The sequence below is a fragment of the Cottoperca gobio genome, chromosome 2 (assembly GCF_900634415.1).
Source record: "Cottoperca gobio chromosome 2, fCotGob3.1, whole genome shotgun sequence".
NCBI classification, from domain to species: Eukaryota; Metazoa; Chordata; class Actinopteri; order Perciformes; family Bovichtidae; genus Cottoperca; species Cottoperca gobio.
Window position 1 is genome coordinate 111,416 of NC_041356.1, and position 12,576 is coordinate 123,991.

General features: G+C 41.0%; 1 protein-coding gene across 1 annotated transcript in view; it reads left to right on the forward strand.

Annotated features, from left to right (window-relative positions):
- The first annotated feature begins 910 nt into the window (after window positions 1–910).
- LOC115021769 (double-stranded RNA-specific editase 1-like) overlaps window positions 911–12,576 on the forward strand; it is a 66,461-nt gene continuing 54,795 nt past the window's right edge. The window contains exon 1 of the mRNA XM_029452417.1: window positions 911–1,027. The gene's annotated coding sequence lies outside the window, so the exon portion shown is untranslated. The remainder of the gene's footprint in view (window positions 1,028–12,576) is intronic.

Genomic DNA, 12,576 nt, shown 5'->3' on the forward strand with positions numbered 1-12,576 from the left:
ATTCATTATCGTCACAACACCTGACATTAATAAAATGTCAGGTGTTTTCTCTATGATGGATAATAGAGAAATATCCACTTTATGCAGAATGAAACAATCACTTTTTAGTGTCAACTAGTCTAACTCCAGTTTCAGATATCTTTAGATTTTTTATTTAGAATTGTGATGAATAAATATAAAATAAAATGATATCATTCTCCTGACATCCTTACTGATCAGAATGTAACATTTAAATGTACAGTTCTGACTACATGTATCAGTGTGATGATGTCTTACAATTCTTTCTGACAGTCCAGTTGAAAATATATGTTCAACTGTCACATTGTAGTAACAATAATTATAAATCTGACTGCTCACATTCTAATTATGACCATCAATTGTATATGTTGTATGTGAAATGTGCTTGTTATGAAACGTGCATAAAAAATGAAAGCAATCACATGACAGATGTCAGGTTCAGGGTCTTAGTGTTGTTAGTGAACCCTGTCGCTGCAAGGATGCACGTGCATTTCAGCGAGTGCAACCTCAGCACTTATTCTAGTCATTATAAGTAATTGTCCTTTTAAATAAATCGGCATTTTGTTCTTAACAGGTTAATTACATTCCCAGTCGTGTCCGTCTCCTTTCTCCTGTCAGCAAACACATTGCAATTTAAATATATATTAAAATATGCATAATATTATGCATTTATAAAAAATATATGAAATGTGTTGTACAATCTCTCGAATTAGTTTTTCTGTCACTGTGTCGGCACTGTTTCCACTCGGTGTGTCTGCTGGTGCGTAATGCGCCCATGTGGCCTCATTTTTCTGCGCCCACCTCTTTCCTCCTGTCCAATAAGAAAAGGCAGCTTTTGGAGCAGCCAGGAAAGACCTTGCCTGTCTGATATTTCCCAGTGATTCCTCCCACAGCCCGCAGCTACACTCCAGCACTGCTGTGGAGCTCGGACGCAGCAGCATCACCTGCACCACAGGAGGTTGGCTCTAGCAGACTTCTGACTGAAAGCATCGTTACACAGAAGCCCACCGTAAGTACCCGTTAATGGGTTGCGTTCATATATAATTTTCTCTTCTTTTTTTTGTTGATGCTTGAGTTCACACATGTACAGCGACTGTCTTCGTCAAGTCAAAACTCCCTTGTGAAATGTGTCAATTTAACTTTTCTTGAGGCATGGTTTTAGGTACACAGCTCATGAAACACAGCACAGCACTTTGTTTGACAAATGAAGCCCACCGATTGATACGGCATTGTGTCTGAGATGAAAAAGCAGCGGGTATGTTGATTAAATGACAACTTCGTTACTAGGCTAAGGCTTCACCACAGCGCGTTGCACTTTGCGGAATAAAACTGGCGATAGCTAGGCTACAACAGGCAAAGCAGTGTATTATTAAACACACTGCTGCAATATGGGTTATCTATACGCCGAATTAAAGGTTCAGTCTGAATGAAAAATACAGGCTGTTAAATTGATATATGTCAATTCCGATTGGCTGACTATCACGTTTTTCTTAAATTAATAGTTTAATTGATTCAATTTGGCGAGCTCTTGACGTGAGCGAACGCGCAGCCAGCACGACTCCTAAAATATGTAGGGTACTGTAAATCGCAATATTACAACAATCAAATATATTATATTATTAGAATAAGCTCTTTATTAACAAGATTAGCTTTATGTAGGCTATAACGCGAAGGACACCATAATAATTGACCATAAAACCCAAATGTCAAAATCCGAGTCGTGCGATCTGTATTCTGTCTCACACACAACTCCATGAAAACCTCAACATTTAATGTGAATTTTCCTATCAGCAAAAATACCTAGACATTAAATCAGCCCACAAGTTTAATAGTAAAAAAAAAAAAAATCCATTTAGGGTTAAAAGTTGAATTTGTGTAGAAACAGATGCTGCCAGGGAAGCATCAATGCTTCTTTCATAGGCTGCACTTTCTAACCTCATGACTTTATTTGGAAATAAAGGATTTCAATTTACCAAAAAGCAACCAAGGTTCCGACGTTGTGAGTACATGATCAGGCCTCTAAGCTGAAATCACACCTCATCTATACACTTAGTTGTTAGCACAGGCTCTTCTCTTCCTAATGCAGCCCACATCCTGCAACATGTTGTGCACATGTTTTTCATCTGTGTGCTTTTTGCCTTAAGGCGTCGTTAAAATGACTCGATGTTAAATCATCTCAGAACTAGTCGTGTCAAACACAGCCTCCTGTAGCTTTCTGCTGATACTTGGACTTCAGATGTTCCAATTCCAAATGACGACACGTTCCCTGTCGCTCAGCAAGACAAGGTAGTTAAAGGTGTAAAATCTTGACTCGTATCTTTAGGAATGGGTGTGTTAAACATCCACTTCCTTGGAAACATGCATTAAATATGCATAACACATTAAAAGCTTGTTCTACTATGAAGACAGATCATCCCGTGTTATTCCCTCGTGAGGGAAACTGCCTTCGGCGGCAACAGAACGCCTATTTGGCACAAATTAATTTGTGCTGCGCTTACTTCTGGCCTCAGCGTGGATTGGTTTGAATTGGCGTGGGCTTTTTTTGCTCTCGTCTTCCACTTAGCCTACATACACAAAAATAGAAGTAAAAAGGCGTCGGACAGAATGCATGTTCACTTCCATGCATGTGTGTTCAAAGTCAGTCAAGTGGGACTCATCTCGTTCTATTGTCATGAGTCTTACATCACACTTTGCCGCTCACTTCAATGAGGTTAACGACTGCACTCCGGTTAAATCAAACGCTTGTAATCGGATTACTCTGTATTTGTGTGCATGTATGTTAACATAGTTTAGTGTGTCACTGGACATTTTTTTAAGAGGGTCTGAAAAGTCGGCATGTTGGCAACACTTCATCAGCCTTCAACCACCGTCTTTAGTTTCACTTCTCTGTAGCAGACAGCATGTCAGCATGTGAAGATATAAAGAATATTTAGTTTCTTACTCCGTATGAAATGAGCAGTGACAGTGTGCAGCCTCCAGCCGTATGTACCACAACCCTTTTTGCAATATCAACCTTATTGTCAGCCAGTGGTGGAGGAATTGCATCTGATTAATTAATTTATCTAATAACCCCTACATCTGACTTCAGGGGAGACTGCAACATTTAGAGCAAAAGGAGGGCTGTGCTGGACGAATACAAGGAGCTGAAAGTGATTGAATGTGTTTCTGCCGTCCACTCTCAGACATTAGACGTACTTAGTGATCGTCACTCTGTGGTATCTCATCCTGGGCCGGGCTGCTGCGAGGCTCCACTTTCGGGGATTAGCAGGCCAGACATTTTGAAGACTGCTGAATCCTCTTTTAGACAATTAATGTGTCTTCAGCTTTACCCTGTGTCTTACATGAGTCAGACAGTCATATTTTTTACATCAGATTCATGACGACGTGGACTGAAAAAGAAAATATAAAAAAACGTTTAATATAATATACAGTATATTATATATATATATATATATTCCATATACTTTTTGTACGTCGCTTTGGACAAAAGCGTCAGCTAAATGAACTGTAATGTAATGTAATATATTATATATATTTTATATTTAATATATATGTAGTATATATATATTACACATATATATATATATATATAATATATAATATAAATATATATATATATATATATATATATATATCTTATATATAATATATATCTTATAATATATATTATATATATTTATACTGTGTGTGTATATATATATATATATATATATATACACGATGCAGAAGTTGGCCAGTGTGTGCCGAGTTGTTTCCACTTTTAGTATCAAACAAAGGCCCAACTGGTGGGTTGTGGACCAAAAATGTAATGCAGGTCTATTTTCTCAGAAGCAATTGGACCAACTTCATTCATTACATTACAGTTCATTTAGCTGACGCTTTTGTCTAAAGCGACAATAAGTGCAAACAATCATGAGGATACAACTCCGAACAGCAAGAATCTAGCAAGTACATTATCTTCAAATAGGTGAAATCATTTAAGTGCAGAACAATAGCTTTAAATAAGACAAACCAATAAGTGCTACAAACATAAACAAGAACATTTTATTTTATATTTTTTATTATTGGCCGAGGCGCAGAGATAGATATTAATATATATATATATATATATATATATATATATATATATATATATATATATGTATATCTTACGCCGTAATATAAATAATATATATTAATCCCGAGGGAAATTTAGGAAACAGTCGAAACAGGTGAGTTTTCAGTCTGCAGAAGGTGTGAAGACTGTCTACTGTCCTGACATCAATGTGGAGGTCGTTCCACCATTTTGGAGCCAGGATAGCAAACAGGCGGGTTTATTTGAGGGGAATCTGAGGGAGTAGCGAGCCGATTGGCCGATGCAGAGCGAAGTGAACATGCTGTGGTGTATGGTTTGACCATGGCCTGGATGTAGGAAGGACCTGATCCTTTCACAGCACGGTAGGCCAGCACCAGAGTCTTGAAGCAGATTCAAATTCATTAATTGCATTATAATTATTAATCAGTGAATTGTTTGCGAGGCTTTCCTCATAATGATTGAAGCACCGACTGCACATTCTTGCTGCAGTGAGTTTGAGTTCTAAGTGGAACGCTTTGTGAAATCAAGCGGAAGGGTTGCTTAGCACCGGCGAGATGGATGTGCATAAAGTTGGTGGATCTGCTGATCTCCGTCCTGCAGGAGAAGAATACTGTTTGTATTTTTTCGTTCCTTACGATTATCTTCCTCATCATAAAGCACAATGATGTAGCCAGGCTTCATTAGACTCTGCTAATATTAGATGTGTGCTGTGAAGTCAGAGAACCAGGAAGCAGAACCTGACGGCATGGCGGCACCGTCAGTATGTGCTGCAAGCTTTGGAAATATGTTCGGCCGATGTGATTGGATGTCTCAGCAGCAGGTGAGGAGATGTGCACTGCGATTGCGGCAGTTTGAAGTTAAGGAGAAATTATACAAATTGACAGATTTTGATCTCACTTTCAAAGATGTTTGGGTCTTTATTTGTGAAATTCCTAAAACCTCAGAGCAGATTATTATAAAAGTGGAAGTGCTCTAAAAGTAAAAAAAAACAGACTCCATTGATAAAAACAGTAATTTTACGTCTCAGAACTCAGGAGTCGCTGCTCTGCCTCCATCCTCTGGTGGACCGCGTTCATCATCTTAGTTTAAGCGAGCTGATGAACGTCCTTATATCTGCAGATGATTTCCATGTTGAGCTGATGATGGTGCTAAAGTCAAACTCCTTTTTCTCCATTTTCAGACGTTTCTTTGCAGCCGATTGTGTCGATACTCGTTTTGCTGCCTCAGTTTCTGAGACGCTGACGTGAATTTTCCCAGAATCCTTCCTCGAGTCAGCACTATTTCCTTTGCTTTCTCCCTCTTTTCTCTCTCTCTTTTTTTTGTTCCCTTCCTCACTTTTTTTTGCGGGAGGTCAGTGTTGTGGCTCTGTGTTGTGCTGCTGTCGAAATCTCTTTAATATTTCATAGGTCGCCACTTTGATGAAGCAGCGTGAACGTTCACACTCACGTTACTTCACTTGTGTGTTTTTACACATGCAGGTGTGTGTGTGTGTGTTTGTGTGTGTGTGTGTGTGTGTGTGTGTGACTGCAGCAGATGTATACAGATGTAATAAAAGCATTAATACCATCACTGCACAAAATTATTTTACTATCTGCTGGGAATTGTTGATCACTAACAATGACTGGACCATTACTGTATAACAAGCTAACTTTAACCATACATCATCGTCATCATCATCAGTGCAGAGCACCTTGTGGCCATGAAAAAGCTTCTGTACAGACTGAACCAGCTGCTTATTCTCTCGAGCCTTAAACAGTGAAAACTCCTTCAGTGCACAGTAGAGCTGAGCCATTAATTCAATTCAAACCGCCATCACGATGTCAGAGAACACATTTTTTTTCAATGGTACACAATCTAACCAACAGGTGAACAGGTAGTGACTCCTCACCGCTCTCCTCTGGGCTTCCTTAGGAAGGCAGGGTGGCAACATGTATTGTTTAATATTAAACACATCACCACTGGGCTTTAAGGGAACTCAGCATGTTAACAGTCTGGTGTGGACGTTTGGTCTTTTTGATATTTCTGCACTTTCTTCACTTTCAATTTCTTACATTATATAATGCTTTTCATAGCCCCCCCCCCTCCCCGGTGAGCTGTTAGTTATTAGTTATCTGCTCAGGCTAAATCAAACGCATCTCATATTCCTGCAGTAGATGGTGGATAAGCAAGAACATAGGGTCTCGAACGCTCATATGTTACAATAGTGATGAAATGAAACAAAATCCAGTTTCTGTTGTGTTTCCTGTGTATGCCAACATTAAACATTCTGTTATCTTATTGATACCTTCATGTAGATCACGGGTGTCAAACTCAAGGCCTGCGTGCCACTTCAGGGCCGAGGTACGATTATATAATATCATATCTATCATAACTGGCCCACCGGTTTTGGTAATTAAATCAATGCATGGCACAACCACGGGAAAATATATACATTTGATGAAGTATCTAAATGTGTGAGAAATGAAACTGCCCCGGGACAAACTGACGCGACTGACGACAGATGGATGCACGATGAAAAGAGCGGATGACTGGGCAGGATGCAGGAGAAGATGCAGCGGGAGACCTGTGCAGGTGAACTAACGGTGTATCACTGCATCATACACCAGGAAGCGCTGTGTATTAAAGCTCTGTAAATGTAACATGTAATAAGCAGCGTGACACAGATAGTTAACTTTATAAGCGCCAATTTAAGTCTTTTCCTGAGGAGATGCATTCTGAACATGGCGGTGCGATGCCTGAGTCGAGGGAAAGTGCTAAATAGATTCTTCGAGTTGCGTGAGGAAATCTGCCAGGTTTTGGAACGCAAAGGGAAAGATACCACAGATCTCTGGGACGAAAAGTGGCGATGTAAGCTTGGCTTTATGTGCGACATAATGAAGCTTCTCACTGTTAAACCTCCAGCTTCAGGGCCGTGTGATCACGGACATATATGATGCAGTGAGAGCGTTCCAAGCCGAGCTGCCTGTGGGAGACTCTGATGCAGAAGGAAACTTTGGTCACTACGTGTTTCCAAACACTGACAAACCATCTCCACCGCTGTGTTCCCGACTGCGCATTCTGCTGATAAACTGAGCGCATTTGCCGACAGCTCAGAAATTAAAATTGAACTGCTCCATGCCACACAGATGCTTTGCATGTTTAGAAGCACATACCTGTGTGAGCAGCTTTTCTCTGTGGTGAAGATGAACAAAAACCTACACAGGAATCGTCTCACTGATGCACACCTTCACTCACTGAGGGTTTCCACAGAACCCCAAACATTAAACTGGCAGCTAAGAAAAGATTCCAAACATCTGGCTCTGACATGTGCATACTCCGAGAATGTGGCCTACCTAAATATGTTCCATATCTTTTTGCACTTTATCCAATATGTGTATCCTGTTCAATAAATGTGGACCGTGTTTGGCCCTTGACTTAGTCCAAGTTTTAAATTTTGGCCATCTCTGTGATTGAGATTGACACCCCTGATGTAGATGAAAAGAGAAATACATTTAAGTGTATTAAACAGAAATAGCTAAATTAGAGAGAATCCACACACAAAGCAAAGAGCATTCCCTAGAAATTATGTTTTCAAGCTGACGTACGACAGATGTAACACTTATTGTTCCAAAGAGACTCCTTGGCAGCACACACTAAACTATATTAAACACAAAGTAACTTGTACTTTAAGTACAAGGTGAAACTGCCCTTAACAAGTCGTGTGTTTCTGTTATTGTGTCCACCCACTGGAGCTTGTACATCTTGTGTTGAGAGTTGTGTTCAGGTGCACCGTGATGACCTCAGTGTTTATCTGTGGCTTTCTATACTCTTGTTTAAATCTCTTTATTTTACTTTTTTATTTGAAATGTGTCTTTACGTCCTTAGTGGAAACATTAGAAGAAAAGGTTGAAATATTGATAAAAGGTTTTTTCACTTGGCTGAGGTGGAAATGTGCAGTAGAAACAGACTTAGTGACGAAATGAGGACGAACATTACAGGAAGCGTGTGTCACTCAGAAGCATAGGGATGTAATAGGGATTTTGTATTGTTGAGCACAATTCAACTGGCATTGCTTTGGGTTCACTATCAGCATCCTCTGACTGGTGGGATGTGATCTTATGTATTTAAAGATGACTACGTCCGTCGTCTGTCCACGTGAGGTTGTCGGACGTCAAGCAGAGCCTCCTGTGTGGAGTCAGATACAGCAGCGAGCACGAGGTGAATTCAAGACGCGCTGCTTACGTAACCCACGGAAACCGACTCCACTTGATGGCGTAATCATTGATGACAACAAACAGGACAGGATTTACCCAAATAAACTCAAGCTTGATTCTAAAATGTAATGATTGTGTCTCTGTGGAACGATGTCAGCCGCAATCACATCACACATGAGGCTCTGTGTCTTGTATGTCGTGAAGCTTATTTTAGGACGAGCTGGGGAACAAGGGAACAGTATTGGGCCAGCAGAGGCCGCGACTGTGACGGGCCCCCTGACGAGAAGACTTTATACCAGACGCACTGAGTCATCTCAACTGACTGTCGTACGACTGCAATGTTTGAGGTTAGCGTAAGCGTTAACGTAAGCGTTAGTGTAGCCTCCTCTTGTCATGTGGTGTAGCTGTAGTGGGTGGATCCATATGTCATTAACAAACTTCTGTACCCACTTGTGTGTGTGTGTTTGTGTGTGTGTGTGTGTCTTTACTGAACCCTTGAAGGAGAAGAGCCTTCGTCACAGTTACACATGAAGCAGGATATCACTCTCCTGTGTGTTAGCTTAGCATAAAGCCAATGAACATGCTATATATATAGCTCACTTATTTCATCACACTGTCACCATGTTTGAACTGTTCCTCACATCTTGTCAGAACAAAGGGAATTCTAGGGATTGAAGGCCGCCAGGTCACTGAGCAGCTTTGTGAGCTACGACTGATTGAAGAGTTGAAAAAGAGACACATTGGAAAGAGAACACGTAATCTGCTCTAATGATTAGAGACACGAGGGTGGAGTTCAGGGTTTTTAAGCCATGGTGGTCACTGCTTCTTTTCAGGACACGGGGGCGGAGACATGCAGTGGCAGGTTTAGTGTCAAACAGCGTTGTGTTAAAGAGGGTCTGTTAGATACCTGTGCACCAGGTGGTCTGGGGGGCCTCATCAGCTAATAGCTAATAAACAGATAATCTCTTTGGTGCGCTTTGTGATTAAATTGAAGGCTGTAAAAAGCTTGTTTGGGGGTGAAGAGGAAGCTGAGTGCAGTGGAGGGTGTAGCATGTCGAATTGTAACTCAGGGTTATCTTCAGCGGCATTAATTAGCTCTGAGAACTGGTGGCGCTGGAAGCAAAACAGCAGATAATTCCTCTCTGAGGGTGATAAACACGGTGTTGGGCTGCTCAATTCTTATACCTGCTGTGTCTCGTCCCTTCAGTACGAGAGCAGCTCCTCTTGCTCTGCTTCTCACTTTGACAGCTGGACATACAGTCATAAGAGAAAGACATGTTGTGTAGTAAGTTACCGGAGTCCAAAGTGATAGAAAATTCTGCTGATTTGAGTTATTTTGCTTAGCTCAGGTTTGATTCAACTCTGATATACTTCCATCGCTTGCTCTGGCAGATGATATTTGCTTTGTATATCTGCCACTGAGTGTCACCAGTTAGCTGCTGCATACCTTGAATGAAACACGACTTTTAAGTCGGATAAATGTCCTTGAGGGATGTCACTTGAGTCACTGTGGTCTGAAGTCTACAGGTTGTAAAAGTAAAAGATTGTGGAGGTGCGGAGTTACTCTGCAGCTCGTCTCTGTTGCAGGAGGCATTAGCAGCTAACAGCATAACACAGATATCTGACCGCACTGTCAGCGGTCACGCTGCATTGTGGGTAATGTAGGCAGCAGGTTTTGTCGAAGAAGAAGGATGTGGAATAAGAAAAGAAGATATCTGGTTGAGTCACTAATCTGTAATCTTTTTTTATTGTATATTATTATTATACCTTGGGGAGTACAGTGTTATCAGAACTGATGGACAAAACTGTGACCACGATCATTACACTATTCTGGTGTATAAGTGAAAGTGAGTCTGTGATCGATGTGTTGTAATGTTGAAGGTCGCAGGAATGTGACCTTTTCCTAGTGCACAGTGTCCCCCGGGGCCCCCCATACTTTCATTTTCATCTCAATGTCAATAAAGCATGGGAGTGAGAGTGGGAGAGTAAATGGCGTACAGTTAATGTGTGAGCGTGTGGGTTTACAGTTTGTGTGTCAGCAAAGTGTCCCCTCGGCCAGCCGCTTCCATCAAGACAGGCATTTTACAATACAGTAAGAGACAGTCAATCGAGCGGCCTGTGTGCCGGCGTAACTCAACAACGCTCTGGGGACTCATTCTTCCGAGTGGCTGCACAGATAAAAGCTCCCAACATGAAGAAAGAAATCCTTAAAGGTCGAGAGACACGGAGAGGGGCTTGATAGTGATACCTTTATTCTGAAGGATACAACACACTCAGGTCAGAGGAACTAAATGTCATGTAAATTATGTATTTATTTTACAATGATATATTTTTGATTTAATGGTTTATAAATGTATCATTTAGATACAACATATATTTTCAATAAAACACTGCTTCTAAAATCTGTAAGTAACATCAGTAATCAATACTACGGTTTTTCATATTTTATCCAATTATTCTGTGTGTATAAATTTAATTTCCTATACAACGAAGACCTAAAAGCTGCTTCTATAAAATATATTGGAATCAAAGCCTAAAATAAGTGTTTTTAAATCAACTTCCTAAAAGAAACCCCATAGTTAAAGGGGGAAAATGGAAGAAACCTCAGGGAGAGCAACTGAGGAGGGATCCCTCTCGGACAGACGTACAATAGATGTCGTGTACAGGATAAACAAGAAGAAGAAGAAGGAAAGGAGACCCTCAATTTTAGTATGAATGGAACCGCGTGCACATCTGCAAACGAGGAACTCTTAGAGTACGTCTGAGGCTTTAGATAGAAAGTTAATGTTACATGTGGTATTCAGTTTCTGATTCATCATCTGTATAAAGCTAACTTTCTTCCTTGTGTCTTGGCAAAATAGGTGCTAAAGCTTTGGTGATGTAGTGAAGAGTTTGCAGGTCTAGCTGGCAAAAAACTGTAGCTGGTCAGTTAACATGTTAGCCAAGGGGCAGCATAGTTACACTTGTCACGTCATATCGTTTAGACCAGGGGTGGCCAACCCGCGGCTCTCGAGCCATGTGCGGCTCTTTGCCCAGTTTCATGCGGCTCTTCAGTTCATATCAAATTTTATTTGTGTGTGTGTATGTGTGGTGTCAGTATGAGAGCATGACAGCGCGTCTAATTTTGATGTGGACCAAGAGCCAATAACACAAATGCCTGCGATGCAGTGAACTAATCACCTTTGAGGGGGGAAAAACCTATCATTGAGTAAACACTGTCTGACAATCTGAGTTTCATCCTAAAATGGCAGGGAAAAAATGCACAGCTAAGCGAAAATATGAAGACGAACACAGGCCGTTTTTAGTAGAGTGGGAGAGACACAAAACTTTTAGCCTTATATGCCCGACATCTTTAGCCCATTTCAAGGCTTCAAATCTTCAGCGCCATTTCACCTCACTCCATGCTAACATCGATTGAAGATCGAAGAAGAACTCCTTGATATTGTGCCATTAAAAGACAGAACCTGTGGCATCAATGTGAAAGAAACAATGATAAATGTATTTGTGAAAGCAAATGTGCCCAAACAGAAACTAACTGCAATAGCCACGGATGGAGCGCCATCTATGGTCGGATCTGTGAACGGGCTTGTGGGGCTGTGCAAAGTTGACAACACATTTCCAGAGTTTTGGAATTTCCACTGCATCATTCACCAGGAGCAACTTGTGTCTAAATCACTGAATTTAGACCACGTCATGAAGCCTGTGATGGAAATCGTAATTTACATCCGCACGCATGCTCTTAACCACAGGCAATTTAAGAATCTCATCACTGAACTCGACCAAGGGCTTCCAGGAGACATGCCGCTGCACTAGACTGTGAGGTGGCTTTCTAAAGGCAAAGTGCTGTCTCGCATCTTTGAGCTTTTGGATGATGTGAAACTGTTCATGGAAGAGAAGGACAAGGATTATTCCGAGCTCTCAGACCCCAAGTAGATTATGGATCTGGCCTTTTTGGTCAACATGCTGTGTCATATGGACAGACTGAACCTGGATCTGCAGGGAAAGTAAAAAATGCTGCCTGACCTAGTGCAAAGTGTATTTGCGTTAACAAACTGAAACTGTTTAAGACACATCTTCAAAAGGGAGAATTAGCACATTTTCCCTCTGCTAAAAGCAAGCGGACAAGCCACCGGTGCCACCCTGAAAAAGCAAACAGCCTGATATGCAACATTGGTTGAAACCCTGCACGAAAACTGTGCCAATGGCAAAATATCCCAATGTCAAACGGGCTGCGCTCAAGCTACTATCAATGTTTGGGTCAACATACATCTGTGAGTCGGTGTTATCTAC